The sequence below is a fragment of the Brachyistius frenatus genome, unplaced genomic scaffold (genome assembly GCF_029030835.1).
Source record: "Brachyistius frenatus isolate BFR_SWC_R1_liver_20210118 unplaced genomic scaffold, ASM2903083v1 Contig_131, whole genome shotgun sequence".
Lineage (NCBI taxonomy): Eukaryota > Metazoa > Chordata > Actinopteri > Embiotocidae > Brachyistius > Brachyistius frenatus.
In genome coordinates, this window is record NW_027210730.1 from 962,669 (window position 1) to 981,215 (window position 18,547).

General features: G+C 40.4%; 1 protein-coding gene across 2 annotated transcripts in view; it reads left to right on the forward strand.

The window, feature by feature from the left end:
- Positions 1–7,088: 7,088 nt before the first annotated feature.
- The window catches only part of immp2l (inner mitochondrial membrane peptidase subunit 2), a 121,221-nt gene continuing 109,762 nt past the window's right edge, over positions 7,089–18,547 (forward strand). The window contains exon 1 of one of the 2 annotated variants that reach the window (XM_069714465.1): positions 7,089–7,194. The gene's annotated coding sequence lies outside the window, so the exon portion shown is untranslated. Of the gene's footprint in view, positions 7,199–18,547 lie in introns of both variants that reach the window. The other variant, XM_069714466.1, reaches the window with a different exon arrangement.

Below are 18,547 nucleotides of genomic sequence, written 5' to 3' on the forward strand. Positions count from 1 at the left end.
CCATTACAGGATTGATTCCATTACAGGATTAAAGTGACGTGAAAACCTGCAAATCCTGATGATTATCCTTAAGACCACCCCTCCACCCCTCCACCCACCTACCCCTCCACCCTCCACCCCCACCCTCTCTGGAGGCGGGCCATTCTGCTCCAGCAACCCCGCTCAGGTGCGTTCAGGTGCTGCATTATTCACACACAGCTCAGCGGCTCTAATTAAACCCCGGAGAGAGGTGAGGGAACGGAGCTGCACACAGGATACGATGTGGGTTTCTGAATTCAACAACAACTCCCACATGAGCCGCATCAATTTTTAGCTCCAAACAGCCTCCTTTTTTTTGGTTCTGCTCTCCAAAACTGCAAACTGTAACTCCAGCAGCATCCCACATAAACAGAGCTGTATTACAGAGCAGTGCGACAACGTGCCTTTGCAGGAGAGGAAGAGGGATTTTAATAGTGTGGGTGTTGGAGGGGTGACACATGAGCCTCACAATACCTCGTCTTCAGCTGCAGTTGCAGTGAACACAATTGTCCACAACAAGTTTCCTGAGTTTCTCTCATTGAGGTTCATATCTGCTCTCGAATATCAACCTTGCCAGATTTCTCTGAGCGCTAGTCTGCTTGTGGTTCACCCTCTCTCGCCCTCTGTGTGACTCCCGCTCTACTTTTAAGATTAGCCTTAAAATATTCCTGTTTGATGAAGCTTAAAGTTAAAGCTGGATCAGGTGACGGAGAAACTCCAGCAGAGGATGTAGCAGTACGGCAGCGTCGAGGTGATGTGTTGGAAATATGGATAATTTAACTCAAAATGTTATTTGCTATTTCATCATTAATCATTAATCGATCATTAATAGATGTGAACAAAGAACACTCGTCCGATGTACTGAAATCAGGTGCTGGAACGATGTTGAGGAGTGAGCAGGAGTAAATTGAACGCTGTCAAATCTCCAGATGTGATTTATTTATAAATAACACTGATGAAGAGCAATGACGTAACGGTGTTGATAAATAATAAATAAACTGCATCGGGATCTTATTGTATATCATCCTACAACCAGCTTCGTGAGACTGATCTTGTTTGTTAGGTTTAGTTAAGCCGGATAAGTCAAAGATAACCTGAGTATGTTGAACCTGCTTCGTTGTACGGACGTCTGCTTTGAGTGGGCGAAAGTGAAAACATGATTTCACCTAAAAAATTACACCAAAAATTGTGTTGCATGAAACCGTTCCACCCATGTTGAGCCACAAAAGTAGAAAGCCGATGCGAGCGCAGGAACCCATACGTTGTATGAACTCTTCTGGTGTGTTATAACAGAAACTGTGTCAATAACAGATAAAAGACACAAACACGATGAAATAAAGATGCAACATGACTGAGACACAAAACATCTGCAAAAAATGCAAACATCCACCAAGTGATATAAAATATCCACAAAGACACAAAAAAGAAAACAATTCAAGCAGCTGATATTTACAAGACTAACTTTGAAACATCTCCACTTGATTTGTCGAACTCTCACATTCATTTTAGGAGGACTACATTTTTTCCCACAATCTCTAATGAAGTGATCGCTTTACAAAGAGATGACTTCAATGATTACAGTTGTCTATTTATCTTTTTAAATCTAAATATGGCATTTCAGTACTGTATAAAGAGTGACATTGGACTCCAACTCTCCCATGTTCACAGCTTTCAGTTTGTGTTTTTCACGGTAAAGTGTTTAACACGGTCAGTTCTGCTGACAGCACTGCAGCTGTCTTACATCAGCCTGTTCAGTCACACTTCAAATTAGTGTCAGTTTCATTTGTTTATACGCCTCAGCTCTGCCTGTTTCTACTATATTGACGTCCCGTTGCTCTTTGATGTATCTGCACCGTACCTCACCCTGCAGCGGCCCCGCTCCCGACACCAAGCTTTAAAACAATCACGTCCACTGACAGCTCGCCTACCAGGGATCTGCAGAGACACCGGTTACCTCCGGCTTTTCAAAACACGCATTGAAACCACCCCCTCCGCACGACTGTTGCTCTCCACTCAGGTCCAACCTGAATGCTGCCTGCGACGAATTGTTGCATAGCAACTGCCAGCTCAGCACCTACAGTGTTGTAGGGAACCTCAAACGATGTCATTATGTGGGCAGAGGCGCCCACATGGGTTCATGTCAACCAATAGCCACGAGGACTCTTGTTCTTCTGCTCGTTCTCTGTCTGGAGACACACACACACACACACACACACACACACACACACACACACACACACACACACACACACACACACACACACACACACACACACACACACACACACACACACACACACACACACACACACACACACACACACACACACACACACACACACACACACTTCAGCTGTAAAACACTGAAGTAGCTGCAGAGACATGTAGACAATAACTTACAACACTAAATTCAACTAAATAAGAATATATCAGGGTCCATTGTGTTCATAATTCTGTTCTCAACAGTTGGTGAATGTAGAAAATACATGTCATAAGAAACAAATAAAATATTGCATTTTTCTTATTCTTTTTTTGAGATATCTTTCTTTGTACTGAAGTCTTTGATGGACACACCAACTCCTCTTTGTGAACATAGTGAGCCCATCCAATGTCCAACGGCACTACACTGCTCAATTTGAACCGTAATAATAATAATAATATCCATGCTTACTGTGTGTCCTACCACAGTCTACAGATGTGAGCAGCACCCAGAATGTCCAGTTAAAGTGGATTCATAATGTAAAAGAAGATTCTGAAAGCTGAAGTCCATCAAATGACAAAAGATCTACACTTCCACCTTAAGTGCAAATCATGGCTGGATTACTAAACAGGCCTCCTGGGCACCAGGAGTCCAGGGCCCCTCACCTGTAAAATGTCCCTGAGACATAAAAGCACCCAAAGAAGTGCAAAACCTAAAGAGCCATAACCATAAACAGAAAAATGACCACAAAGAAAAGTTAAATGGCCACTAAAAGATGTACAATGCGCTCACAAAGAGACGACAGAAGATACAAAGAGATTCACAACAACCAGAAAGAGACTCAAAATGGTCAGAAGGAAATGCAAACCGACCAAAAGAGGCACAAACTGACCACGGAGAAATGCAAAAGGGCCACAGAGAGAGTAAAAAAGACTGCAAAGAGACTTAAAAATGCTCCCAAAGAAATGAAAAAGGCCACAAACAGACTCAAAATAACCAAAAAGGGACACAAAACAGACACAAGGGGATTCAAAACAACCGCAAAAAGACACAAAACAACCATGAGGAGATTTAAAATGGTCACAAAAAGATGTGAAACAACCTCAAAGATGCAAACTGACGCCATAAAAAAGTCAAAGAAACGCCAAGGAAACAGAAAACCGTTTAGCTGTATTGATTTTTGTTGCTTCCACGAGTGACGTGTCGAGTAGGAAAAATAGAGTTCTCTACCTTTTTCCATTTCTTATTTTTTTTCCCGATACATTTATGTACTTTATGTCTATTTCTGTATGATATATTAAGGATCATAATAACATTACTTGTCTTTCAGGCAAAGCTGCAGCCAGATTAAAAATATTAATTTTTTAAAATACTAAGTCTTCAAAGGAAGGAAGACCGTTCCACAGTTTAGGGTCAAGAATTTGTTTTTATTCTATTAAATCGACTTTCATTTTCGACAGAAAGCATCAATTATCTTTTTTTTCCTTTACTTAATTTGATTTCTAGATATTTGTTATTTCACTTTGAAAGGAACCAAGCAAAAAAATGATTATTATTACATTCTGCTTTTAACCTAAATGTGCCCTGTAACCAGTCCTCATCAATAATATTATATAACCTCTCATTTGTTGTTTTTCCACACATTTTGTGGAGTGGATGAATTAGTGGCTGAAGGACCGGGCACCCTGTCTGATAATGGCTTCTACATTCCACTTTTAATTAAGCCCTGAAGGAGAGCAGCGTCCTTATCAAGAGCTCCGCCTCCTTTAAAACTCAGACTGGTAAGAGTTTGCTTCCCGTTTCAAACTGTCCCGTCCTTCATCTCTGATTCCACCGCTGCTCTTTGTTTCTGCAGCAGGAGCTGTTTGTACTTTCCCTGTGTCTAACCACCGTGTCTTCAGATGAGACGTTCAGTCCTCCATCAGCACCTGTTTGTTAAAGCTGTTGGAGCCTTCCAAACCTCTCTTTCTGAAGTGTAATCAGTTCCTCTTCCAGAGACACTTTGAGTTATCCTGATGAATAAAATCTCCTAAATGTAATAAATCACAAGTTTAAATGAGACCTCGCAGCAGAGTGAACAACTTTGTACTTTTAATGATTATAGTAGTTTAGTCCATTGTGATGCTTTTTTAGTTTTCCTGGTCATCATTATTGATCCTGTACAGTGTGTATCTGTGAACTGTCTCTCTATCAGTGGTGACTACACTTTCAATTGTTCTTAAACATGTCAAATATGAATTAATTATGTATTTAAAAAAAAGAACAATTAAATATAAGTTGTTTGGTCTAAAATGCTCCTAGTGGTCATATCAGCAATCTTTAATTCTAGTTTTCATATTGAATTTGGTTCTCCCAATAAATGTCTATGTATGTTTTTCAACTTTTGGCAAGTAGGTGACTTGAAGCTCCTCTCTGATTGGCTGCTTTACATTTTCCAGGTAACATATTGATTTTATTTCTTTGACCTCCTCTGATTGGACAATTCCCAAAGCTAGCTGTCTCTCTGTGTCCCACCACGACTCGTTGTCGGACCGGTACCGCAGGACATGTCGGCTCAAATGGATTCATTGTGTTTCACCATCATTATTATACCATTGTTGTGATGATAAACTCACGTTACAGCTGTTGCTGGACTGCAGTGAAATAATCTAGGAAATCCTCAAACATATCTCCTGACATATGTAGTCAATACATTTTGTTTTTGAAAAGTTTGTGTCTCCTCGTGTTGCTGGCACGAATCATTGCTTCATTGAGACTGCATGGAGGGTTGCGTGCTAAGAGAGTGAGATAGGATTCGTCCAAGTATAAATGTCCTCTGAGGAAATTCATCTCTCACGATACAAAATAACTATCTTAATCAAGAGTGTTTGAGAAACATCTATGCGTTTGAACAGTTCTGCATATTGAATAGTGTGTCTTTTATTTATACCACTTTTGCATTCAGTCAGAAAGTCAGGTGTATTTGTGACTCAGCTTGTATTTGGAAGACCCACATTTGTCAAACAAGGGCACAGGATGTTTAATATATTATTTAGATGGTCTCTTTAGGCTGTCGTAGTCAAATAAACATGTCTTGATATAATATATATAAAAAAAAGAAAAGAGTAATGGCCCTTTAAAAAAAAAAAATCTAAACACAGCCTTTCTTTAATATACCATACTTCATCCCAGTGTATGATGATATCTGTTCATAAAGTGTACACACTCAATGTATCTTTTAAAAAAACATGACATTTAAAAAAAAAAAAACATGTTACTAAGTAAAAACGTCTGTGATCAGTGTGAATAGAAAAGTTGAACAACATCACTTTAGAGACATTTTCTTTGCAGTAAGTCATTACTGTTCATTTCCCTGAGTCACAGCTTGGATCCGAAGTCTCCCTGCTGCCTGACGGGCAGCGCCACGGTTCTGTTCTGTCCTGTAGCTGAGATCACACATTCATTTCCCACCGCAGCCTGTCCCGTGTGTCCGCTCACAGCGTCGAGTCCTTGAACGCCTCTGTAAATGGCTAAATGACTGAAATGCAAATATAAAGGCTGTTGTGTGAAATTAGAGGCTATCTAACAATCTGGAGTGTCCTCGAGCTTCTGAGGAAGGTTTCCTGAGGAATAAAGCTGGCTGGCTTCATTATTTTTCTGATTAGAAGAGGGTTTCAGTCCATCTGTCAATATTTTCTGACTTCCCTGTTCAGTCTGTGGCTCTGAGCTCTGAAGCCCACGGATATGATAAAGTCAAAATTCGGAGATAAAAAAAAAATCAAAGTTGGGACTCAGTTCTGAAGTCCATTGGTTTTGAGGAAAAGTTTACATTATTAAATAAAAAAAACCCACTAACTTTTCACTTCCTAAATCAAATTAATGAGATATAAAAAGTTTGGTCAATCAAACTCAAAATAACATCAGTGTTTTGACTGTAGCACGTAACAATTGAACATTGTGCATTGTAATCTCACAGGAAAAAAGACTGACGCCTTATCTTGTAATTATGAGTTACTATTTCACAATTACAAGAAAGAATCTAATTTAAAAGAGAATTTGCTCATAATTTTGAGAGAGGATCTTGTAATTATGAGGAAACTTGCACATACTGGCTGCTGCCTTGCTCAGTAAAACTACTGCACATCCATGAAAGGGAAAGTTTGCTTGATATTTTTATGCATAGACTGTAAGTTGATGGCCACTTCATTGCTAGTAGATTTATAGACGACTGTTTTGTCACCTTGACTGGTTGACGTGGTGCTGCCTCTGTGGAGGTCTAACTTGATCCAACAAGCATGATTAAAATGGTTAAGATAATGTTAGTTTATAACCAGGTAGTCTGGCTAACAAGGGAGAGCTGCTGATAGAAATGTCTTGCCTTTCTCAAATGTTCAGTCAGTGCAGCGGGAAACTGAGCAGAGCAAACGCCTCCTAACCAACAGAAAGAGGCTTTTGGGATTATCTCTGAAAGCAAAGTGTTGCTGATGAAATCATTCCAGTTTCTTGGCAAGAACTCAGAGGAAATAGTTTACATGTTAACTAAGGTATTAGTCTTCATTTTCACAATAAAGTGGAATAATGAGCAGACAAAACCATTACGTGTCTTAAGTAGTAGTAAAGAACCATTCATTTAAGAAACTGCAGGAGGAAATCAAATTTAAGACATATATCATGAAAATTGCTAAGGCAAGTCAATGATGAGATTTTGGGACAATTCTGGACAATCTAATAATATTAACCATTGTCTTAATTTGGATTTTTTTTTTAAATTTTTTTTAAAATGTTTGACTTAATATGAATTAAAAAAAAAAATCCGTTATCTCGACCTAATAGGCTTTATTTCTTGTTTTCTATTATGGCGGCAATGGTCGGTTCCGTCTGTCAGTTCCGGACCTCACTGGCTCGTCTACCGAACACAGAGAGGGTAACCCGGCGGGCTTTAGGGCCCGGAGGAGCAACACGTGTGGCAGGATAAGAAGACGGAAGTCACGCTGCTGGTAGGTGTGTTAGCTGCTTTAACGTTAGTTTCACATGTGAGTTGTGGTTTTTGAAACGATGGCGGAAACACTTCGAGCTTCTTTCCTTCACGTGTCGCTGACCCGCAGTCACCGACACGTTTCACGTGATCGCGACACTGTTTGAAAAGTTGTCTCCCGGTTAGCCGCGGCGGCTAGCTGTTAGCACACGTGGGTGAACTGACAGCAGCAGGGTTCAGAGGACACGTGTTGTTTCATAGCCACACGTGTGGTTATGAAAACACAACTTTCCTCTTTCATTCATGGGCTTGGAGGATGTGAATCACCTGTTGGATGAACCCGTAATTTAAGGAGGACTCTTGGTATTTTCTTTCTAATAAAGACCAACATAACTCTGTCCTCTTTATACTGACAGTTGTTTCTAATATGGAGTCTGATTCATCTTGATGAGGTGGACAGAATAATAGGAACACATCTCAGTATAACATCATACAACCCAGTATCGTGGCAAAACGTGAAATAGACACGCCGGTCCTCTACAGCGAAACGTGAGATAGCCACGCTTTGGCCGCTCTGATTTAGGCCCCGCCTCCACCCAACATTTTTTAAATTTTGTTCTTGGTTACTTTTACGTACGTGTAAGTTTGAAGCTTACAAAACGTGAAACTGTCACGCTTCAGTGACCAAAGCGTGGCTGTCTCACGTTTTGCTGTAGTGGACCGGCGTGTCTATTTCACGCTTTGCCGTGATACTGGGTTACAGCTTACAGCCCAACAGAACCACAAAATCAACACTTCCTGCCTCTCCTGAGATGACTGTGTCGTGGGACTGAGTTTGAGTGATTGTGTTTTTCTGTTAAGTTGTAATTGAAATATGTAAAAAAGGATCATCATCTCTCTGTTAGAGATTCAGCTCCCTACCTGCTGCCTCATTAGCATGTCGTCTGATGTTGTCATATTAAAAGACCTGTCAATCAACTTGGGATGAGCTGAATGACTGAAACGTGACGGTTTCTCTGCTCGGTGCGTTCGTTTGTTGAATTCAATTGTAAACTGAATCTCTTTGAGTTTATCACTGTCGGTTGGACAAAGGAAGACTTTTGAAGTTTATCACTTTTTAATGGGCATTTGTACTATTTTCTGACATTTTGAAGATTAATCCCAAAAGCAGTTGTGAGATGATTCATTCTGGAAGTTGATTGCAGTAATTGCAGCATCCAGTTGTGCTTTTGTTTGCGGGATGATCATTTTGTTATGTTGCAACAAAACGTATTTGATTTGTAATTCTAGATTTCTTTTCATTGAACATGCAGAGCTGCAACAGAGTTCCCACCACAGCAGATAACGTGATGCTGTCATGGTGGTGGAAGGCTTTCTGAGCAGCATGCCTGATTAAATGTCAGATATTACAGATGTAATCAGCAGTCTTCTGTCCTCTCTCCTCAGGAACATCAGATTATTGTTGTGGGCACACACACACACACACACACACACACACACACACACACACACACACACACACACACACACACACACACACACACACACACACACACATTCTTATCATACAAACTTTGAAAACAAATACGTGACAAAATGAAAACCACAAGAGAAAAGAATCAGAGTAATATTCATTGACAAACACATGAGCAACACTCGGGACATATTAGCATCCCCAGACTGGACCACCTACTAAATCAATCTGAAAAAAGAAAAGGGATCCTGTGGCATGGAAGCACCTCAACTCTTCTACTCTGGCTCTTTATATCATTAAAATCTAACAGTATGAAGTGGAGAGTGATTTCTGTGGCATAATTTTTTTCAGCAATCCTTCAGTTTCATTATTTTATGTTCAGGATAGATGTCACTTCACAAAAATGGAATTACAGCTTCTAGAATAATTTAAAAGTTGTGGGACAACAGCTCCAGATTTAAAAAGACATCTGTGTGAGACCTGCATGATATGAGGAAAGTCTGATTTGCATTAATTAGGAATGTCTGTCACGATCATGACATTTTACCATCAATTGTCATTAAAAAAAAAAGGTCTTTTTCTGTTCATTTTTTGCCATTATTATAATATAAGCCTGATAGTCCAATAATACACTGGATGAAGTTGAACATTGAAGTTACACAAGGCAGATATGAAAAAGAACAACTTTATATTACAAAGCCTATGACTGACATTTATAAAGAAATTACTGACAATGTTAACAACGTACTCTGGTGAAGCTAATTCTCCTCTCGTGCGTTAAACCGCTGCAGAAGAAAGGGGGCGCTACAGAGCACCAGTCAAACCACAAGTGGTGAAAACTTCCATGGAAATATTGAGTTTAATTCAGATGAATGGAGACAAGTCTAACGATCATATCAAATAATTGTAATCGGGCGATACTGTAATTATTGTGACATGCCTAGCAATGCGATAAATAGAAAATGAAAGTGTGCATCACCATCTTTACAGTTCCTACGTCTCCCTGCTTCAATAGGTGCACTGCTAACACAGACCCCAAACAATATGCTCACTAAATAAAGAAAAGAACTGCATATTTTGAGCATGTTTTATTGGACAAATTGCATATGAACACAGAAGACAGAATATTAATGGCGTTGACAATGCAGTGATTCCTCCGGGATCTTCCTCAGTAGCGGTGCAGGACCCACAATGCCGGGATTTAATTTATGCACACCAGCAGGCGACGGACCAAAAACTGCTCGGTACCTATGATCCATTTTTCAAACTGGAAGGAGGAGGAGGGGGGAGGGGGGTATTCCCCCGTTTAATACTCCATGTAGTGATTTATGCACTCTTCTGTTCCTACTGCAGATATCATTTCTTTGCTCTTCTCCAATTTAAGGGATTTGGTGAACCGTGTACGTTGCTGTAATTTCTTGACGTTATCTCCTCCTCGTCTCTCTTTGAGCTGCATCAGTGTCTTCGGTCTTTTGATGACTCTCTTCTCCCTCCATGCTCTATTATTGCCCAGCCCTCTGTCTTCTCCGCTTCATCTCCTACCACCTGATAACAGCTCCGTTAAAATCAAACTCCTCTCAGGGAGGGCCCAACTTTGAAATGAGCATCAGATTGGTGGTTTGAATTTCTCTTGGTTTAAATTTTGTTTTGTGACATGCCTGTAGTTCGTTTTTCCATATTTATCTTTATATCTTTCTACATTTTAGTAAATACATCTCCGTCTTTATGCATCACAGTCTCTGATTTCCCACAAATTGTGAATAAAAGCTGGATCCTGGATTTGAGCCGGCGAGCAGCCGGGGATCCAGTGTGTCAGGAAGCGTTGCTCTCTGGTGTTATCTGGTGTTTCAGCATATTGTGCCGTGTTGCAGTGGTGTTGCACCTGTTGTGTTATTTGTTATCTGGTATTAACCAGTGCTGCCGTGTGATGCGGTGGAGAGTCAAGCTGCTTTGTGGTTGTCTGGCTGCTAAATAATCTCAGCAGGGAGGAAGCTGCCGAGCTCTGGAGGACGTGTTCGACGTTGTGGAAAAAAAAGAAGTCACATTTCAATCAAAAATATCCAAACCAGAGTAACATCCTGTCTGTTGCTCCATTTAGAGAAATTCTTTTAGTCCCATCATTTCTGACTTTGCTGTCACCTTTCTTGACGCGTAGATTTTGACATCTGGTATTTGCTCTGCATGGAGGAAGATGTTCAGTGGTGTCTCAGCCCGGTTCTGTCTGTTTGATTTCTGTGCTGTCAAACAGCTTTCAGCCTGTATTTGTGTCCAGACTAATGACTGCATCGTCAGCAGCCCAAACTGCCCATTAGGCCTCCGAGGTGAACGGGAGCGTTGATTTCTGTAACTCGTTCTCTGCCCTTGTGGCCTGAAAAAGCCGTGTCTGATGTTCTGCATGAGAGACGAATCCCATTTGTATCCGGGGCAGCGGGCCCGGTTCCTCCCAGCTTACAGTCAACAAGGACACCCGTCCAGTAATCACCTTAGTGTTGGCTGAGTGAGCACGGCCGGGCTTGGTGGACTGGAGATGAATAAATATTTGGTGATAAGGTTAAAGAGATAATCCAGCAAATGACCTATTTTATACAAAGTCGGACAAAATGTCATTGAAATAACTTTTAGGTTCCCCGTGAAGATGTCAGCCGGTTAGTGTTCAACACTTCAGTCCAGCTTATATAAAATCTCGGCAATTACTATATATATTAATATATAATCTGTTGGGGATGATCATGGTTTCCTTGTGGGACATCGTTTGGATTTGTGAGATCAAGTATGCGCTTGTGGCCGAACCAGTGGTTTGGACCAGTCAGCGTCCTCTAAGGAAGTCCTGGCAGCGAGGGGCGGGGCTTAGATGTGGTCTAACAAACCTCCTGCAGGTGAATGCGAGCATGAAATGCCATGAGCACATTCATGCTCCCCAGATGATGCACCTTTAAAAAAAAATTTAAAAAAATGTTACGCTTCATGATACTTCTGTCACCTGCAGGACATCATTTCAGCACGAAAACATATGTGATAAAATAATAAAATATTAAAGTAAGACCTCTATCACTACCATATTCCCCAGAGGATGAAGTCATTCGTTCATTTTAGCAAAAGCTTATTGATAATATTTAGATTTCTAACTCCACTTGTTTTCCCATATGAACAGATAAGTCATCAGTTTGTTGTTTGTTCCATCCAAAACTTTTTCATTGTTTTTCCTTTGTGAGCACAGCAGCCTCCAGGCTTTTTTTCTCTTTATTTTTTTTTGTGGGGTTTCTCCCTGCACCATCTCCTCCTCGGCCAAGGAGCCATCAGATCTCCGTCTGCAGGATCCTCTGGTTCTTAATGAAGCACTCATCAGGAAAAATCAATCTGCTGCCAGCTCCAGGCCCTCTAATGAAAAATAATACATCTCTTTCATATTGATAATGGGATTCTGTAATTACTGCTTGAGTTGTGTTGTGGGCAGACAAACAGAAATGACTTTAGAGCTGCAACTGACAATTTTCTTTTTATTATTAACTTAATCTTATTTTCTCAATTAATCCATTACTTTTTTGGTCTGAAAATTGTGAGAAAATCTTTAAAAAAAAACCAAAACGGTTAAAATTCAACTCAAAATGATTTATTAAAGTTTCTTGTTTTCTTGTTTAGAACTCAATACATTTTGTATTTTGTTTACTTTCATAACAAAAATAAGTAAAAACAACAAATTCTAACGTTTGAGGAGCTGGATTATATGTTTGGCATTTTTCCCTTTAAGACGATTGATTGATGATCAAAACAGTGGCGGAATAATGTTTGTTCATATTAAAGGACTGATGGAGAATCGGCTTGTTTATGTGGCGTTATGTTGGCTGTGGTGCAGCGCTGAGCGAAGACACTTCAGTCTGAATAAAAGCTGTGCAGAGGACGGACCGGTGGCCTGTCTGGATGATGTGGACTGACCCACCTGGTAATTATGTATAATTTGCTGGAGACGTCTCGGTGATATTGAAGAAGAAATCCATTTCAGAGACCATCTTGTACTCATGGAAACAGGTGGAGGTGCACTTTGGGTCCGGGTCCGACTCACGGTTACTGGAGCTGTGGCCTTTTACATGCTAATGAACATGAAGGCAGCTTCTCTTCCATCTGCTGTTCATCTGTTGAAGCCAAGAAGAAAATATGGAAAATATTAGAAACTCTGATGATGAAAAGAATCATGTGATACTGAGTCATTGTGATATTGAGGCATATTTTCGATTTAAGTGAAAATTATTCTTTTGAATTATCATGAGTTTTATTTATGTAACGACGGTTTTAAGGTCACCTCTTCTAACTTTGTGTCTTCAGGTTTTACTTTCCATGAGTTATACATATACATGATTGTTTTCCATATTTTTGATCCTGTGTCATTACAATTTCTCAAAGAGGAAAGCAATCTTAATTTGTAACTCTCCTGGCTGTATAATACTGCAACTATCAGTTAGTTGATCATTTTCCTTGATAAGTCCAAAACATATTCACTCCTTCAGACAGCCAAAATATATCACTCAAGGTAATTAATCCCACGTTTAATGGTGTTAAATTGTCTAATAACTTCAACATTCACCAGTTGTAAATATGGAAATCTCTCCTATCTCTAACATTCATTCCGTCATGTGAATGCAGCCTGAAGGTACGACTGAGCTCAACCAAATGTAGATCAACCTGAAAGCTACGGGACGGCTCATTAATGTCAGACATTACCGATGTTATCGTCCCGTTCTCCGTCCTCAGGAACATCAGATTATTTCTTTGTCGTAGACTCTCACAGCTCTCATTATACGGGAACACAAACACGTACACCTGATAGGAAACGGACAAATGACATGAACTGAGACACACCGTGAGGTCGGCTTCTGTCTAAATGAGACATTCAGCCAATCTCACATTGACTGAGCTACAAAACTCATCATATACCGAGATAAAAAAAACAACAACGGTCTACAGATTAGAATAGATTTTTTTTTTTAATACAATACAGGTTAGTTATTTTTGCATGTAAATCTCGTATCGTCGGCAGTTCAGGACACAAAAGGCAAAAAAAAATTAATTTTTTTTTACAAAAGATATATAATCCTGATCGGTGAGCTTTAGAGGTTTCTGTTTGCCGCTTGAAAGAGCCATGTCAGCTGTTTTCCCCTGTTTCCAGTCTTTATGCTAAGATAACTGCCTGCCAGCTGTATCCTTATATTTAAGGCTGGAATGGGTAAAAAGTTGATTCTCATCTTGTAATACCACTTTGTACATTAAGAAGCAGTAGTGAATCACTGTGGCTGTTTAACGTTCTGTTTCACCAAAATCTGTGACTGCCAGTGTTTTAAATGTTATTAGGTTTGGATATCAGGAGTGAGAATATCAGGGCAGCTCAGAGTGAGAGGGCTCGGGAAGTTTTAGCAGTTTGTAGTTGGATAGTCGTTTGGCTCTTTCTGTAACTGATGACTGTAAAGTTTTATTGAATGCATCCAGCAGTCGATGCACAAAAAAAAGAAAAGAAAAAGTGATTGGTAAAGTCCATAGTTCACGTCTGTTTTAGAAAACAACCATGTCGTCACCAGTTGAAATATTTTTAGGTATCGTTGTTTTGTCATGAGCTGCACTAAAAGCCGTTTTGAATTATCCCAACAAGGTCAGTACGCCTGGTTGGTTTGCTCTACAAAATTGCTTCAGTTTGATGGACAGCTGATGAATTGAGCTCGCTACGCTACACAGAAGGTGTGTAGTAAAAATGTTGACACTCTGGTCTGGTTTTCAACAGCTTGAGGTCGGAGTTTGTCCATTGATAGCTTGACCTACGTTGCTGCATGGCTGCACGGCTGCACGGCTGCGTGGCTGCGTGAGCCCAGGCTCCGCCCCCACCTGACATCTACAGACACGCAGCAGAGCAGAAAGAAAGAAACAAATCAGCACGAGCTTTCGTGACAGAAAGATGCATGCACGACTCGTTCTGAGCAGAAACTAAACGAGTGCACGTAAATACGTAGTTAGTGGACGTAACTGCAGCTCTACGAGTACGTTTGTATTTTGTTTCCTTTTTTGGAGACGGTGGTAACGGAAACACTGAATAAGAATACCCGAAACATGTTGAGCTCTTCCTTTCAATGATTGCAGCGCTCGGTAGCTGTGTTCGTATGACATGTTATCATAATGAACACTCTAATTAGCAGCAGTAACTTTAAGTGTCCCTCGTCCTCTGAGTGCCACAGCTCTCACTCTGTTAAGTCTCCGTCCAACTTATTTGCGGGTCAGAGCTTTCACAGCTCCCCGCCGCCCGCCCTGTAAAGCCCAGAAGTGCTGCAGAGGCAGAAGTGGAGCCGGTTTGGAGGAAATCTCTCGCCGGCCGGCTGTAATCAGCATCCCTGCTGCCCCGCTGCATCCTCCCTGTGGATTTATCGGTCTGGAAAAGCTCCGGGGCGCTAACATTAGTCACCGGCTGAGATGAAGTCCAGCCCACAGACCCAGAAATTCAATTCTAGCAGTTGGAGGAAAAGCACACCCCCAACGCCTGATAGTGGCTGATACGCTGACCTCAGGTCTGCTCTGGGGCTCTCTGCTCACTGACTTTCATATTTACACCTTCTCTATCTGACTCATCTGAATAAATAGAAAATGGTTAGTGGGAGAGTCTGTTGAACTCCTGACAGATCTCTGAGAAGCTTCTTGTTGACATAAAGAGGCCTCTCCATCCTCACTCCACAGACTGCTGATAAAAAAGCAGAAACTTTTTCTTCTGCTGCCGCAGTCTAATAACCTCCAATAAGTATTTGTTTATGATAACCTGTCCAGTCTATTGCCACAGCTTGTTACAGAGCTGCTTCTGCATATTGGGCGCCGGCATGAATACCAATGCTGAGAAAGATGTGCTGCATTAACTCGTTTGTCACTATGTCGACAATATTAATGCCTTTTCTACAGACTTGTTAAAGACCGTTACCCCGGCGGAGTTCACTTTAATGCGTTGTCACCGTGTCATAAACAAAGCCGCAGTCGATTCAGAGCCTGTGGAACCACAACCTGCATGAAGATGTGTTACTCAGGCCGGTAAACAGCGACAACCAGAGAGGATGTCTAAAAACAAAGCCCTTCATCAAGTCTCATTCTCATTCCCTTCACGCTTTTCTTCAGGTGCGCCGTCTAGACTTCATCATTTCTTTGTTGTTGTTTTTTTTTAGAATTTTCAGCATGAATGAGTTTTGATACAATAGCAGCTGTGAGTTTATCTTCCACCTCTCGCTCCACTTTACAAACAAATGAAAAACTAAGTAACTTTTAGGGTTTTGTTATGGCGAGTCACAAATGTGAAACTACTGAATGAAATGTTTCTTTGAAAGTCAGTCGCCTTTCTGACCAATAGTAATCTGATATTTTCCAGTAATTCAAACAGGCCGGATATTGTGTTCACTGAACTTATCTGTCTCTAAAGATCCGATAAAATATAAGAACTGAAAAATCCAACAAAATGATGACGAGGGTGGTTGAGACTGATGCAGCTTGACAGTTTAAAAAAAAAAAAAAAATTATGTCTTTATTTAAAAGAAGGGACGTGGGACATAACAGTCAGCCGAGGTGCTTGGTCAGATGAAGTTCTGAAGTGTGACTTGAACAGCTGGATGTTAGTTTAATTTCAGACTGATATTTTTGGTATTTTTGTTCCACTCCTGCATGCAAAGTTCTTCCAGTTGCCAGATGGAAGGTTTTTTTTTTGCATCTACAGCCCAATTCACTTCAATGGGATTCAAATCTGGACTTGTTTTATTGATATATTATTATTATTATTGTTATTGATATTCCATCATTCTTCAGTGGATTTGCGAGCGTTTATCATCATTTTTTTGGGGCCATTTTTTTTGACATTTTAGAATAAAAGTGAAGACAAATTATTTAGGATGAAAAAAATATGAAAACAAAATACAACCCTGATGAAAAAGTTGGGACGCTTTGTAAAATATAGATTAAAAACAGGATGCAATGATTTGTAAATCATGTCAACCAACATTTTTGAAACATGTTGCTGGCATCAAATTAAAAATGGACAATACGTTTTCCAAAAAACAATCAAAATTGATCAGTTTCGACATTTGATATGCTGTCTACGGCCTATTTTCAATTAAATATGGATTGACATGAATATTGGATTAATAATTGAATTGTTCCAAGCGAATTTCGAATAGTAGTTTTGCTTGAAATGCCCATCCCTAATCTCAATCTGATTTTATTTACATTTTACACTGTTTAAGTTGATTAAAGCTTTGCACACTTTTGCACATTTTTGCGCATTTGGCATCGTTAACCAGCTTCACGAGGTTGTGTTGTGCTGACGTAGTGTTGATCGACAGCAGTCATGCAGCCCTGTTCGACTCTACTGATCCTTGTTATGGCAGAAATCACTGCATTCAGTCAAAGAAACAACAGACCATCGTGACTTTAAGACATGAAGATCAATCAGTCCTGAAAACCTGAAGAAGAAGAGCTCCATCAGGAGCTCCTTTCAGACTGTTGAAAGAAACGATGAGGGTTTAGAACATGTTGGACTTTGTTTACGCTGTTTTGACTGACTACATAAATCCAGATGTGTTACTCCATAGTTTGGATGTTGTATGACAGAAATTAACAGAATTGTTTAGTAGCAGTAGATCAATTATTACAACGAGGACGTAAATCTGTTTGTTAAACTACTCTGAGAACTGCACATTTTCTGATTGCGGTGTATAAATGTAGATATGTTAGAGATGCAGGTTTTCACCTGACATCAGCAGAACCGTGTGAAAGTCCAGAACTATTCTTAACATGAGTTCTTTTATTAAAAACCCAGCAAGGAACACGCAGTCTGATGTTATGATCTGGACATTTAGCTAACAAGGTGAGAAGCTCATTTTTCATTTAACAGTGACTTTGATGTGGGCCCCGCTGTGCCAGCCACATTATTAAAATGTGCCGATAGGAAGCTCCAGGCGGTTTTAATGGGAGCGCTGCGGGGCGCCGAGGTTTCAGCGCACAAACGACCTGACCGTAAAACTGAGCGGGAACCTTGAAGCTCCACGTCGGCCTCCGCCTCATCGCTCATTTGTCCTCCTGTGACAGCAGTAACGCGGCCAGCTGTGTGGAAGTGTAGCGGCAGTGTGTTGGCGTCAGGATGGATCGCTGTGGTGGGAGAGGTGTTCTGCTCTGCTGCTGGCGGTTCCTCCTTCGAGCACATGGTGGAGAACTGATGTCTCTGAGTCACATCACTGGTTAATAAGATGTAACGTGTGCAGCCAACTCTGCCTTGTTGGAGGAGGCCGAAGCCCTGTGTGTGTGTGTGTGTGTGTGTGTGTGTGTGTGTGTGTGTGTGTGTGTGTGTGTGTGTGTGTGTGTGTGTGTGTGTGTGTGTGTGTGTGTGTGTGTGTGTGTGTGTGTGTGTGTGTGTGTGTGTGTGTGTGTGTGTGCGCATAGTACTGTGCATTGGTGCATGCGTGTGGTTATATTGGTGTTGAATACAGCGATGGTGTTTTCCTGTCAGATACTGGTTTTCACTTAGTGCAGCCACATTGAACTGTCATGATTATGGAAGTGTCATTGAAATGTCATACAAATAATTGCGATTAATAATTCAATTTTCTTTGTGTAAATGTGCACATACACCTTATTAAAAAATGAAGAGCCATTTATTAGCATTAATCATTTGGAACAATAAAAAAACAACATTTATTTTTGCCTCAGGCTTTGTGAACAAAAATTGCACCAACCAGATATGAAATAATTCATTTAATATACAAAATCGTTTCACAAAATATACAAACAAATTACTAATAATGACCAATAATCAAAATAAGCATGTTGCTGCAATCGTAATTATTTTCCAGATGATGGGGGAGAAGTATTCATCTGAGGAAAATAGCTCATGCTATCCTCA